Below are 15845 nucleotides of genomic sequence, written 5' to 3'. Positions count from 1 at the left end.
CTTTTGAACCTAATCACCCTACCCAACTGCTGGCTGTGCATGCTCAGATGTAATCAGCAGCATTCAGCTGCTCTAGGGAAGTGCTCTCACACACAAGGAACAGGATACTTGCTCAGAAATAGCTTATTTGAAAAGCAAAGTCCTGACTTAGAAGTATGGAGTGAAGCGTGTAAAGAGCCAGAGGCAGAAGAGAGGACCAAGGCAGCTGGACTCAGAAAACCTGACACCAGGGAACTGCAAGGGCCTGTGCTGCTTTCTCCTTGTCCTTATGCTAAACAGGAAACTGCAGAACAGGGCTGGAAGGAGCCACCCCTCTGTGGTAAAGTTCGGACCGGACCATCAGAAGACAAACTTACCCCTCTACACACTTGTATTAATACAGCCACTGTGTGACAAAATACAAGAACTGTTTGACAACTGTGGAAAATTCATTGATCCTTGTAGACTACACAAGTATGAACCTTTGTGTTTTTCTGGTTTTAATAAAAGAAATACCTCTTTCTGAAAGATGAAGCTCTCATAACCAGGAAAATCAAACTTTCCCTCTTTCTCTCCTTCCACCTGAGAACAAAGTCATTGATAAAAAAACATCCTGAAAGCTTGAGGCATTTAACTATTTTGTCACCCGTCCTGGAGAACAGAACAGGGGGAGGAATACTTCATACTTCAGTATTTGAAGTTATTTAAACTATAATAAACACAATACAGTCTTTAACATGCAGTTAACTGCTTCTTTTAGTTTAGAAAAAAAGTCTGATGTTTTCATTCAATCCCAATTATAATGACCTTTGTACCTTTGCAGCTTTTTGAACCTGCACCTCTATATTTTAAGTTGACATAAATTTATGCTGGTCCATTTAAAATTACCTACAGAGGAATATAAAGCAGGCAGTAGAAGACACAATTTAGTTCAAATATACAACGAGAAACAAGTAAATGTTTCCCTTTTTTACCTGTTTTCCAAGCATGCACAATAATCAGGGCAGACCTAATGATCATTATATAAAACTGCCTTTATAAAAAACCTATTTTCTAGTTGATTGTTTGGTTTATTATAGTGTTTCTTCAATAACAATCTCATAATGAGCTCCGTTTTAAAAGGACTCTAGGATTTTACAACAATGAATCCAATACATGCATTCCATCAATATTTCCTGTGGTTTCTACTAAAACACAAAGCTACCCACACTTTTTTGCACTTTTCCTTAGGTTGTTTGCCTCTCTGGTGCTGAAGTAATCCACCCATTTTAGCCAAAAACCAAACAAATTAAAAGACTGACAACATCCTGACAGAGTCCTTCCAAGCAACTCTCTGATAGCAACAAAACCAAATCAAGATAAATTAACTCTATTGTGGACTAGGTACCTACATCTTATAAAGTTGAACCAAAAGTTAAATAACAAAGAAAATCAACTACTTAATCTAGCAGTTACTACATTATTACTTCTATTGCCTAGAAGGCAGTCAAAACAAAAGATAACAGGCATTAATTAGGCTGACTTCTAATACAAAATCCTTCCCTTGTTGACCAAGTCACCTTATCCTTTCCAAGTGCAAAATACAGTCAAACAACAGCTCACACAAATGAAGCAATGTCTTCTACAATTAACTGGTCATGCCTTTACCCCCTTCCTTCATTTCCCACTCCCAATGACTCTGCTCCCTCCCTCAGTGCTCCCTGCTGGAGTACGTGATGGAGTCATGCTCCCACACAGCACCAGAAAACAAGACATGGAAAACTCTAGTTTTTCTTAGTTTAGGGACAAGATTGGTCCCCTCAATATTCTTGCCCAAAGCCTGCATCTGACCGCAAGGAAAAGGTATTAGCATCAGCACAAACAACAATCCTGCACTGTACACCCAGGCAGAGCTTCCATCAACCAGGTGACAGAGAAGAGAGGATGAGATGCAGGCACATTAATTGTAGCCTTCACTGCTTTATCCAATGTCTTGGGTAGACCACAGAAACCCCTCCTGCCCAGCTACCCATCTGCAAAGTCAAAATAGTATCTAGAAATTGCAAACATGAATTCTAAATCCTACAGAAATAGAAAAATAATCAGGAACGAACCTTGTAAAAAATTTACCAAATACCATGATGTGTTCTGCAACACTCAGGAATTTTTGTTTGCTCTGGATTAAATATTCTATAAGCATAAGCTTTATTTCTAAAGGTTTGGAACTTGAAACATATTAATTCATGTTGACCCTACAGCCACTTGATTGAGAGCCAAATTAGATCACCACTCCCAGCTCAGATTTTGAAAGTACACGGCATCATATAAGGCCAAACAAAGCATGCTCATTCAGCCCATATTTAAAATAATTTCATTTAAGTTCCGTGTACAATATATATTGCACTCTATCACATTCTAGTAAGTACTTAAACCAAAATTGGAAGCCCAAGTGATAGAAAAATTATCACTGAGCACTATAGAGTTCCTCCACTACTTATGGTGCATAGCAAGCTCACTATGTGGTCTGCAGCATTCCTAATCCAGTCAAACCATGACAGAAGGAAGAAACATCAGCATCAACTAGGCTAGCACAGCATGGCCATGCTTCACTTTCTACACCCATCAAAATCATCCAGGATATATTGTTAGCAGTACCCCACATCCCTCTCCAGCGTGCCTCTGCTGTTCTTGTCAGCCATCCCAGTACAACCTGCAGTTCCCAGCCTGCAGAGGCACACCACTGTCAAACCCAAAACCTGGCAGAGCTGTTTGACACACCAGATGTTTGTGCTGCTGTTTGGGGGGACCTGGGCAGACTGGAGCACTGGACACACAGGGATGATGTGAAGTTCAATACAATGTACACAGTGAAGACCTGTACACAAAACTGGAGTATTTAGCAGATGCTTATTACCATTGACTGAAGTTTCTTTTCTTCCCTTCTTTACAGGTAGCACCAGACATTTTACCCATACCTGTGGGATCAAAAACTATCTTGTGGCAACAATTAGCTGTCTATTTAAATTGCTTTCAATTGCAGTTCTTTCCTCAGTTGCACCAACATGCAGAACTGACTCTACAGGCAAAACAGCTGTTGCTGCTTCCTCTCACCAAATGCTTTCAGCCTAGACAGGTCCTGCCCAGTCAGCCAGAAAAATCATCTGAAGTGTCACATCATAGCACATGAAATTATTCTGTGCTGCTCAACATTCCAAAAGCAAGACCTCGCACTGAAAGGCTGCACAAATCCCTTCTTCCAGAGCTGGGAATAAAATCCTTACGTGACAAAAACATCCAAGCCATGCTACCACATTTCTATACTTAGTTTTCTGTCTCTAAAAATGTGTGAGCTGCCAAAACCAATCAGTTTTTCTGTATCTTCTGCTACATTTCCAGAAGGTAGCAGCTAATTCCTGTACTGTGCAGGTCTGTGCTAAGGCACCGACACCAAGATCACACAGGAAAGCTGATACAATCCTTTAACCATGGCTATAGCAGCATAATTAATTTAAATGTCACACATCACTCACACAATTGTTTGATCTCCAGTGTTTAGTCTGATAGCTTTTAAATATATTTTCATATACTGCTTTTTTCTAATGACTAGGATGGCTAATACTAAAAATACTAATCAATGCTTCATGAAAACAATTGCCTGTATATCTGGCTTGCTGAAGAACAGAAATGTTATAATTTCAATTTTTAATTACAATTTTTTTAAAATAAGCGTAAATTTGATGAAGTGAGCATATGAAAGCAAGCTTTGTTATTCTTACAGACTCTTCAGACATAACTGCTCCTTCCTCTGCGGACACTCTGAGACACTTGACCTGATTTTCTGCAGCACTGAGCACTCATAACTGTTGCTGAGATCACCGGGGGCTACGGGCACCACATCGCTCATAGGGCAAAAAATTATAAGCGGATTGCACAAGACTAAGAGTTAAGGCACTGACTTCTAATGTTAGTCCAATATCTGGATGATTAAGGCCTAAATTAACTACTTGCTCCTTCCCATGTGTCCATTATAATAACATCAGATACCTTCCAGCCTCATGCCTACCTGCTCTGAACACAAAATACCAAAATAAAAAGGGCTCTAAGTTACTTCTACTATCCTCAGGCTGTGCGACTGAACAGATGGACCCTTGAAGCCTTCTGGTTCTCTGCACTTGTATTTCCAAAGCTTAGGAGTCTTGAGAAGATAAACTCAATCCTTTTTAAGATGGTGCAAGAGCATTGAGAATTATAAAAAATCCCCATGACACACGTTTTAAGTTGAGAGAGATTTTGCTTATTGTAGAAACAGCAGAGTCATCCTCCAAATAAAAGACTAATTAATAAAAACTTGTAAAAGACTGAATAATGAAAGGGACAGTCTAAGTGTGAGTTATCAAGACAATTAAAGTTATCAAGGCAATAAAGCTCTTCTCCCATCCTGATCAGCTGGTGCTTACTCAGCTCACTAAAACAACCAAAAGCTTCTCAAGGTCTTGCACAGCTGATTTTAGTGGGCCAAGCCAATGTTGCAGGAGGCTCTAACACACCTGTGCTCAGGAAAGCAACAGCAGGGTACAACTGGACACAGACCAGACTGAAAGAGGATGACTTCTTTTCCCATATGTAAAAACTGCTGCAAAGGCAACGGAGAGGGACAAAAAAGACTTTTTCTCAGTGGGAACACACAAGCAATGGGTTTTACTGCAGCAAGGAAAACTCAGGTAAGACACACACAAACCAGGTAAGGACCAGTGAAGCCCTCCAGTAGTTTGCTCAATCAAATGTGAATTACCCAGCACTGAATATTTTTGCTTTTCCCAAGTAGATGGGTCATATTTGTCAGGTGCAACAGGCAAAGTCTGTGGTGAAAGCTTATTCTGAGGATCTTGAAACAGCTGGGAAAAAGCAGACATGGCTTTTGGGACACAGCCTGCTTTGGGTCTGAAAACATGGCACAACCAGAGCTGTGCCTGCTGGAGGGAAAGGCTGGGGACTAGGCCAAATCTCCATACCCTTCCTTACCCCCATCTCTTCTAATGTTTCTGGGACTTTCACCTTCAATTAAACTCATGGGACAATAATTAAAACTAAATCCAGTGATTAAAATCACACTCAAGCACTGCAGTGAGTGCTCATTCCTAGAAAATAATCCCCATCTAGAGGAAGGCAGGAATCCCTGGTAGAATCAGACATGTAGAGGGCCACAGAGGCTGAGAGATTTGTCTCTGTGCAGCACAAAGCACAGCAGGCCAGGAGCTCACACTGTCTGCAGGCACACCAGAAGCACTGTTAATAGATTTTTATGCTACCTCAGAAAAGTGTTTACTCATCTGTAATTTTTCTCAGCAGTGGACATCTGGTGCTCTATTATTCATTGGATCTGGAAAATTGCCAACAATAAAACCAATTTTCACAAAAAGGAAGCAAAGCCTGACATGCAGAATGCTGGAAAAAAGGAAAAACTCTCAGAATGGTTCACGTTTTTGTTCTCTTTGTCTTTTATTTTCTTTTCCTATGGGGAACTTTGAGTAGACAAGCCAAAAGGAACTGCAGAACATTTTTCCAGATTATAAAAGAAAACAAGCATTTTTGAATTCACATATAAATTAAAAATTCTGGCAAATGAGTGATTCTGGTACTCATTTGAACATATGGGGGAAGTGCACAAAGGCTAGATGAAAATAAGGTCACTAAAATAGTAACTTAGCTGTTAAGAGAAAGACTATTTAATGGTTAATACAGAGACTTGTATGTATCAAGTAGAAGAAAATGTAGGAGCACTCTATCATGTAATATTCCACCAATTTGCTGATGGGCACCTGTAATATTCTCCTCAAAAGAACACAAACACATAATGGTCCTTCAAAGGAAGTGTTGAGGACTTTGTTACTGCATTCCCACCTCAGGAAGCCAACATCTCAGACTCCGAGCTTTGGAGGAACAGCTCCCATCAATTCCTTCATTGCCAGACCCATCAAGATCCACAGCCTTGCTGATGGGTGTCCCAATCCAAGACCCTCAAACAGCAGAGATTTCTGGCCATGACCTCAGAGTGACTGAGGCACTGAAAGCCTCTGCTCAGTATTGACATCCACTCCAGAGAAGCCTTACAAAGTTTTAGGCTGAGTCTTTCCATGCTACCAGCTCAGGAACTGAAAGATCCTGGTGCACCAGTTTTTCTGAGTCCAGGGAATTCAGCAACGCTCCAGTGACAAAACCCCATGGATCCCTGTACTACAGCCTAACAACAGGTTGGAGGCTCAGCTTAACCCTCAACCTGATGCAGCTAATTGGCATCTGTTTCACTACAGCTCCTTATTCACCAAATATCTTTTCGTGTACATGAGGGTATGTGGGTATTTAAAGTTATTAAATACTTCATGTTTCAAGCTGCTCAGAAGTGATGTTGCATTTAAAGAAGGGATTAGTAAATACCCAATAAGCATTTTATAAGAAGCATAATGCTATCTCTCTGTAGTGAGGCAGTCTAAACACCCTTGCTTTTAGTAACCATTTTTACTAGCATTAAGTGGACAGGGGTTCCACTCATGCTTTTCATTTAAGCAGGAAAAAATTTCAACAGGAAATATAAGAAAGCTGTTTTTCTTCCATTGTTAATTATTTTTAGCCCAAGTAACTCTGGAAATTATTCTTTTTAAAACCCATTTGCTTTAGCATAAAAGAGACTTCTCAAAAGAGGGCACGGTAGCACAGATTTTTTGACTCTTGATTCTTGACATTCTGTGGGACTATCAACAGAGTATAGATGTTCCAGAGAGAGGGAGTAATTTCCATATCCTTCTCATACTCACTAGCCAGAGAACCTGAATTATAAACACCTGAAAAGCTCCTCTTAAAAAAGAGATAGACCATAAATGATTAGGTTATAATAAAAAGATCATTATATATATAGATACAAAAATTACAGAATCAACCTCTACTTCCCAACCCAAACAACTTCTTGAAAAAATTCAACCTGATATCAAACCAGACACCCTCCATTTACATCTTGTACTGCAACAATCCCTGTTCTGAACCAATCCACAATTGCAGCCTTTCAGGCAAAAAACCACCCAAGCCCTAAATGCTACCATGCCCCAAACACCAAAGAAAAAGCTGTGAGTAACCTCAAACCCTGTCAACAGCAAAACAAGCAGGCAACTCTAACTTGGTTCTTCTTCATTAAAATTCGCTTCAAATTCTCCTCCAGTAAATGAATCAACAGTATTCTCCTTTATCAGGAATTTTCTTATGTGTTCCCCAAGACCAAGGGGCTGTACAGGTTGTTAATCCAAAGAGACCAAATGGGGAAAAAACCCTATCAGAACACATTAGAGTGTTCCCCTCTTCACCACTCAAGACAAACTACACTGCATCTATGAACTACACAATTTAAATCATCCTTCCATCAAACCATCAATGCTACCACAACCTCACTAAGTCAGGTCATCAGTTTCCCATTGACCATATTTTGCCTTAAGAACTTAAAGAATAATAACTCTAGAGTCCACATGCTGCTAAATAGCCCAAATCCATCCTAACCTGACATTGCCCCTGGCTAAAGGCAGTGGATGAGACCCATAAACAGAAGTGAAATCCTCATGGGCTCATTCTTCAACAAAGATTATAAAGGTTCAACCAAGCCTACTCTTCTGAAGCACACAGGTGACATGTATTTTTCCTCAGGAAACTCATACACATTCAAAGCCATCCCATGTGTGACACCAAACATCGCACACCTCTCTCACACCGTTCCCAAAGCCTACACTGAGACTGGCTTCCTGTCCACCAGGCCAGCACCTCCTGTCACAAAGCCAACCACCTGAAACTCAAACAAGCCATAAAGTGGAGGCAGTGCCCCAAGAGCCTGGGTGTGTGCTGGGAGCACTCAGCACTGCACTGAGCCAAGAGAACCTTCCAAAGACTGCCTCACACAAAAACCTACCAGCACTGCTGAACAAACCTCACCGACAGTACGTGCTCCATTAGTACACATGGCACAGCTTTTGACCTGCAGGAGCAGTACAGCATACTGAAAAAATTTCTGAAACAGCATACATTAAAAAATTTCTTCTTATCCAGCTTAAAACAACCTGACCACCACAGCAAAGTCATGAGAACAAGCACATTTTTTTCAGTAGACACACACAGCCATGCAGAAGCTAGGAATAAAAAGCCTTGCAAGCATGTTTCCCAGGTGAACTCATACTGCAACCAAAATTCAAATGTAAATCCAGAGGGTAACACAATTCCCCAAAGCCCAATGGCTTCTCCAACACTACACAGGTGAACAGCAAGAGGACGAGCAGCAAACGAGGAAATTATTTGCCAGAACACTTCCCAGAACAAAACCATCCCACTCCTAAGTTCTCACTCCCAATATGAAACACTTAGATAGGTGCACAGCTGGAAAATAAAGATTCATATTCATTTTCAATAATTGACTCAAAAGGGAAAGTGGCTTTATCCCGCATTAGTTTCCTCCACCCCTATAACTTATCTCTCTACCCCACAGGCAATGCCTCCCCACACCTCAGCAGAGCTCACAGCAATTAATTGCTTGCTGTCTGTAGTGAGCTTCAGGATTGTGGCTTTATTTCAGTCTAAAGCAGTGTGATCCAGGAGCTTGCCTACTTTTTCACAGCAATATCAATTGACCTAAAAAAATACATTACCTGTACCTACAAGCCTTTCTTGATTGAGACAGGAGGGGAAAAAAGAGATTTATTTTAGCTCAATGAATAATCCTGAAAAAAAGTTTTTATCATTCAGAAATCAATTTTGGTTAGTCAAAAACCCTAGGAAGACCAGCTAGGGAGGGCAGAACTGCTTGTTCTTTGTTATTTAGAAATGGAGGCATAGAGCACAAGGACACAGGTGAGCAGTGGATTTACTGCAGTGCAGCATCACCAAAATGGGCTTTGCTAATTGCACTGACCACACTACAGCTGATTTCCCACCATCTTCCTCACTGTCCTTTGAGTGTTTTCCCTCCTGACTCAATATAAATACTTTACTTTGAAGGCATGGTGACAACTCAAACTTCGGCATGGTGACAACTCAAACTTCAACACTATCACTAATTTACTTGGATACTCTAAACTGCAAACACTGATGATTTCTTTTATAACTGTATCTTGCACTGCTTACAGAAATACAGAAACATCTCTTTATTTCTGAAGAGTTATTTGACAAGTAGATGACAAAAACTGGAATTAGTGTGACAGTGTCTGAGCAAGCATCATTCATTTCTGTGCTCCCAACTTTAAAGCCTAGCCAAAAATACTTTCTCCTGGTAACACTGACAGCAGTCCTTCCCCCTAGATAAGGAAGAATTTTTTGATCTGGGAATTATTTACTAAAACAATTCATTGGACTAATGCAGCAGTTTTCAGCCTAATGAAATAGCTTAGCTAAAGCTTAGCCAAAATGGACCACTTAAAAAGAGACACAAGAAAGATCTTGCCTCCCTTTGGAAAGGCTGCCAGCAGATGCAGGCTGCTCCATGATGTTGGTAATGACACTATCAACAACTCCAGTATGAACTACCAGAGTGCTTTATTTTTCTAAAGACACCCAAACAGAGAGGAAACCCTGTGGAACTGGAAAATGGAACATGGGCTCTGCCAGCAACCTAAAGCCGATACCCTCCTGTAGAAAATAATTAAGACATCAAACCTCTTCCCTACCTGATCCCCAAGGATAGCTAACCTTGACTGCGAATTGAGGAAAGAATCCAAGGATTAATCACCAGAAGAAACTCAGAGTAGCTGCAGTGAGCTACCTCACAGGCAGCAGGCTAAGAGATGACACCAAGAGCCACAAACCAACATCTCTGAGGGACTCAAGAATGGGGAAATGTGGGATCCTGAGGCTACCCTGATGCAACCAAAACTTGTTTAGAAATGTGCAGGGGGCTTAGAGGCATCTGCCTGGTTTGTGTCTGTGCAAGGCCAAAGCTCCACTCAGGACACAGTGGTGAAGTTAAGGTCAGTGTTCAGAGCACAGCCTTCAACATCAGGAACTTCAGAACTGCTACTCACAGACTTCTCTGCTCAGCTACAGCGATGGCCTCCAACAGTACCAGCCTTCTGCTTCCACACACACAGCCTTACAAACCTCTTTCCTGGGAACAGGCTAAGGAAAAACAACAAAAATTAACAGGTGAGAAAAGAACTTCATCTAGAAGAGAATAGTCCTCTACCATGAAATATAAGAGGCTGGAAATAGAAAAAGCACAATTCTCTCAGCACTGCTGGTAAGACTGAGTGAAACTTAACAGAAGATATGGAAAAGAGAAGCTGAGGCTCTCCAGTGAGGGGGGAAATTCCAGCAGCTGATCCACACAGAGGATATTTCCCTCTGTGAGACTTCATGGCTTCCATTTTTGCAGAGAAGGGAACAGACCACACAGCTTTAAATGTTGAAGAATTTGCAAACACTTTCTTCTGCGCTTCAGAAAAACAGGCAGAGGACTTTCAGTATCTTACACGGCTACATAAAATGAAAATACATCCAGTAACTGATATTTGAAACTGTCAGGCTGTAAGAGCAAGAGTGAGAATATTTTGAAGCATTTCCTTAAACAGACTCTCAATTCCCATGAGATTCTCAAGAGCAAATGCTAGCTCAAAATTGTAACCCCAGGAGTTAACTAAGGGAATATTTCCTCTAGGAACAATCCTTACAGAAAATACAAGGAAGACACAGGTTTTCATTTCTCTTGTACCTGGTCCTACCTCCATTTCCCTACAAATTATTCAAATAAATGTAAACATTAATCTATAAGCATTGCCTTCACCCTTGAGGCAAAGTTAGAGCAAGCTTTTCCAGAGCACACAGTATACACAAGTATATTTAATATAGCATTCAGCAATCATTTGAATGCTTTAAAAGTATCAAGGAAGTTTTTTTTTATCCAGGGGTTATACCAATACAAGTTCCACAAATCAAGTTCTCAAAACACAGAGAACATGACTACATATCAAAGAATAATAATCATTAAAAAAACCCCAAACCAACATGGAGCAGACATTTTCTTTTCCAATAGGGTTTTGGGATGAAGTTTCATACAATGGTTGAGCCAGTCTGATTGGTTGCTGTTGTTTAAAATGCCGTCCTTGCTTTTTCCTCCTGTTCCTACTCTTTTTTTTTTTTTTTTTTTTTTTTTTTTTTTTTTTTTTTTACAACAGCTTGGGTACTCCCAGCAAACCAGTGAATGGAGACACAGGGGACACTGGAAGAGAAGAGAAGGAGGAAGCAGATCCACTCCTGCCCTCCCTGCTCCCATCCAGGCAGCACAGCAATTCTACCATATTGATTCAATTGAAAATGCAGCACAGCTTCTTCATGGCTTTTGCAGAACAAAAGAGGCAACACATAAAGTCCACATTAAACACTCCACACTATATATAACCTGAGAAAAATCTATTAGATTACAGTATCATAGTACACTTCCTACACGTTACATTATTTTCATTTATCACCATCCAGAATGTGCTCCCATAAGTCATTAACTTTCTGTTATCTTAAGGTAGTGTTAATTCAAGACCCAAAATAATGGCCTGGTATAGGTTTATCACTTTAAAAGAGATATATGAATGCTCTCTAAACAGAGCAGAAAAAATTAAATAGTAAAGAAAAACCCAGGAGAAGAGAACTACTTCAGAGAAAAACACAAATGCAAAGAATTTGGGGTAGAGTCCTCTGCACAGCACTTTTAGCTAAGTTTCAGAGCAAAACAAAAACAGAGGCAGTAGGAAGTAACATCTGAATGAATGTCTGGGAATGCCAGCCACTACAATCCACTGCCCTGAACATCAGGCACCGTGGCTCCTCCCTGCCATGGCTGTACTGGCACTTGGCTTTCTGCCCATTTGCACAATCCAGGAAGTCATCTAGCAATTTAAAAAACTGTTTTCCAGTTGTTTGTATTTGGATCCGCTCCCTGAACTCACTCATTCCTTGTTTGCAGGAGCAGAGGGCTAGGGAAGAACAGGAACAACCAGGAGAGAACAGGACCAGGAGATGTGCACTGGCCTGAACTGCCACAGAAATGCATTGTACCTTGCTGAAAGATCTTACAAAAATAGGGAACCCCCCCCACCCCCAGTTTCTCAAAATTTCAGTGCATTCTACAAATGTACTTCAAAAATAGGTGTTAATGCTCAATAAATACAACATGCTGCTTTTGGATCAGCTGGGTATGGATTTCTTTCCTAAACAAACTCTAAAGATGTCGAAGAAAAAGCAGAGTCAGATTAAGGCCATTTGGAGGCTTTTTTAATAATCTTTGCATAAATAGAAAGAAAGCATCTAATTATAGCAGATGATAGCCAGTTTCTTGCCAATACATGTGATATCCTAAGTAAGCATTTTCTCCACAAAATTTTCTTACGCTGTTTTGAGGGGACAGGACAGGGAGGGGGGAAGGGCTACCTTCTTTCTGACTCTACCATTTCTCATTTTTCTACCAGTATTAGTCTGCATTAACAGCCAAATCATACACACACACTCACACAACACTGCCAGTGACCTACTAGAAAGTTGCTATAGCAACGACTGCTTTCAGAAATACACGTTGTGCATTTTAAGTGCCATCATAGTGTAACTCATCTGTCAATTAATAACCATGGCTCACAGGAACACACCACATACTCAAAAAAAAAATTAACAAATAAACACAGAGGCTTTATGTCCACAAAAGGAAGCACTGGGAAACCCCATGTGGGCTTAGAGTCACTACTAATGGAAAAAACCAACAATGACACATATTTAGCACCAAGATGTAACTCTCACATTCCTCTTTAGGTGCACACAATTCACAAAGTATGAAAAAACTTCAGTCTTAAATGGGGAAATCATTCATAAATATCATTAAATGTCTAATTTGAGCAAGTCCAACTTAGTTGTAAAATCATCTATAGGAACATACAGAAAACAATTTAATTTAGGTTTCTCTTACATGTTTTGAATGAAATCTCTAATAAGAATCAACAGATTTGAAAACATATTGAGTAAATAAAAAACTGAGTATCTACTTTCAGCCTCAGTAGACTTCATGAAATTCTGCGGCCAGGTTATTTCTAATTAGCCATCAGGCTAAACCTATGACACTGCCCCTTTCTCTGGATTAAGGTGTCCACCAGTTTTTGGTGATTAGTGTTGGATACAAAGCATAAACACAGAAAAGAACTGAACATCTAAAATGTCAATTAGTTATTCACGGAGACAAAACTTCAAGAAAGTTCACCTAGCACAATTAGAAACTCAAGAATACTCCAGTACCACCCAGAGCAGCTCGTTTCTTGTTTCCTCTCACAGCCCTGCCTTACACCAGCAGGGGATGTTCAGTCAAGTGCATGTCCTAAGTTCCAGTCCTCCACCTGTCCCAGCTATGGCACATGTGCTGTCCAAGGACTGTCACTCTGGCCAGTGGAAGGTCAGGGCACTGCTAATTGCAGAATATTCTCCCCACAGAACACAAAGGCTGATGCCTGAGCTTTGCAGTGACCCTGGATCACCAAGGGCTGTCTGCATCCATGACATGGTGAGAAAGCCTGCAGAGCTTCCGAGCTCCAATGTGACCTTGAAAAGTGTTTCAATTTCCTTTCTCACATCCTCTAAATCCAGTTCAAATCATTCTCTCACATGACAAAGATAAAAATCACTTTCCTGTAATTTTTTTTTTTTTAGATGAACATCAAGCTCTCACAGCACCCAGCCTTTGACAATACACTGGTATTGATGCCAGCTGAAATCCTCCTGGGTATCAGAAAACACAGTAAGAGACCATGCTGGTTTCAGCTGGGGTAGAGTTAATTTCCTTCCCAGGGGCTGGTAGGGGCTGTGTTCGGGTCTGTGCTGAACACAGGTGATAATGGCGAGGTCTGTCTCTTCTTGCTGAGCTCACACAGAGCCAGGGCCTTTCCTGCCCCTCCTATAGCAATGCCAGGGAGGGGCTGAGGGTGCCTGGGAGGGGACACAGGTGACCTTAGCCATCCCAAGGGATATTCCAGACCTCATGACATCACAAATAGTATATCAAGTGGAGGAAGATGGAGGAAGGGGGGGACATTTGGAGTGATGGCATTTGTCTTCCCAAGTCCCTGTTACCTGTGCTGGCCCTGCTCCCCCGGAGGTGTGGAACACCTGCCTGCCTGTGGGAGAGCCGAATTAATTCCTTTGGTTTCCTTTGCTTGTATGTGCAGCTTTTGCTTTCCCTGTTAAACGGGGCCCCTCTCAACCCATGAGCTGTCCAGCTTTTACCCTTCCATTTCTCTCTCCAATCCTGCCCACAGCTCTGCATGGCCTCAGTGAGCAGCTCAGGCCGAGTGAGCTCCACCAAGAACCCTGGCCTGGCTGTGTGTGCAGCAATTCCTGTAGGGACTTCCCACTTGTCCTGGACTTCTCACAAAGAGGATTTTCTAAAAACTGAATCACAACTAATCCTTTTAGCTTGGACAACAAAGAGCACCTTTGCAAGTCTGATTCTTATACACACATAAAATATACTGTAGGAGAGCTGTGAGATGCACATCTCCCAGGCAGCGAGGCCCAGAGTCAGGGTACAGAGGCAGTTCTATCTCACTGCACCCCACCGACACTTCACAGGAGCAAAGCAGGCAGAGGCACAACCAACCCGAGATATGGTTTAATTTATTTAATTTTTTAGTTATGGTTAATGGAATGCTCTGAAAAGTCTCTGAACAGCAAGAAAAGCCCTGCTTTAAAATCTCCCTTCTCACATCAAGATGGAAGAATTTTCCCCCTACCTGTGGACAGCTGACAGCAGTCATGAGGCAGAGGGCTAGTTAAAAACTACTGTAAATACAACAATGAAATTTCTCTTAATCTCTCCAGTGAGGTACCAACAGACATAGCTCTCCAGGTTTTACAACAGCAAGCTTAAACTGTAATTATATATATTTTTTTTTAAATCCAGAATTTGGCCGATCACAGTTTCACGAATCACACCTTTAAACAATTTAGAACAGCAAGATACCCTCATCTTCAAAGTTACTAAAATGATGCCATTTTCTGGCTAATTTTTTTTAACCCATCCACAATAATAAAAACACCATGTGGGCAGAAGAAAGGCCTGTAAAGACCTGTACTTCTGCTGAAGCCCAAAGCCCAGTCACAAGACAAATGCATGTGTGTAGCCATACTCCCCAGAACACTCCCAAAATCCGTATCTTCCCAATTGCCTGTATTTACTTCTGCATCAGTATTATCTTTTTAGGTGATACTTTTCATTCCCTAATATTGTAAGTATATGTGAGTCCCTTCTTAATCAAAAATGTAGTTATATCCCACCCTGACAAACCCCTCTGACAATAAACAATGCAGGCCAGCTTTCACTACCACCTACATTCAGTACTACAGCTGCTCTTACATCTTTCCAAATCTACCTCTCCCCTCCGGACCTTTCCCTTTATTCAGGACAAAATTCCTGCTTGTCTTGACATCCACCCTGGTGTCTCGAGGCACCAGGTGAAGTTCACAGAGCAGTGAATGCCATGGCCACTCTCACCTCTAGGCCATGCTGGAATCAGCTTCCCAGCTTCTCCTTTGCAATTTCAGGAGGCTGGTTCCTCCCACAGGCCCAGTGTGAGAACCCAGGTCATGCAGAGGGGTTTCCTCTCCTCCTCTTTTCATGACTGTGGCTCAAGGACTGCAGGTTCAGCCAGAGCTGGGACACCTCCCCGTCAGGGACCACCTTCCCTCTCTGCTTCTTTTCCTTCACTGACCCAAATGAAGATTCCATCCTGTCCTGTCCCAACCCCCCCTTGTTCTTGAGTTTGTGCCCCTCCCTTACATTCCTGTCAAAAAGGACAGATATGCCAGCAAACCCCTCTAAATAACTACTTCTCTAATGGGGGCTC

General features: G+C 41.4%; 1 protein-coding gene across 8 annotated transcripts in view; it reads right to left on the bottom strand.

Annotated features, from left to right (window-relative positions):
- Positions 1–15845, bottom strand: part of STAG1 (STAG1 cohesin complex component) — a 156298-nt gene that overhangs the window by 119490 nt on the left and 20963 nt on the right. For 4 of the 8 annotated variants that reach the window (XM_064386115.1, XM_064386111.1, XM_064386118.1 and 1 more), the window contains one exon: positions 10002–10095. The exons of the other annotated variants lie outside the window; for them this stretch is intronic. The gene's annotated coding sequence lies outside the window, so the exon portion shown is untranslated. The remainder of the gene's footprint in view (positions 1–10001; positions 10096–15845) is intronic. 8 annotated transcript variants of the gene reach the window in all.

This window comes from Passer domesticus, chromosome 11 (assembly GCF_036417665.1).
Source record: "Passer domesticus isolate bPasDom1 chromosome 11, bPasDom1.hap1, whole genome shotgun sequence".
NCBI classification, from domain to species: Eukaryota; Metazoa; Chordata; class Aves; order Passeriformes; family Passeridae; genus Passer; species Passer domesticus.
This window is presented reverse-complemented; position numbering and strand designations above follow the sequence as displayed.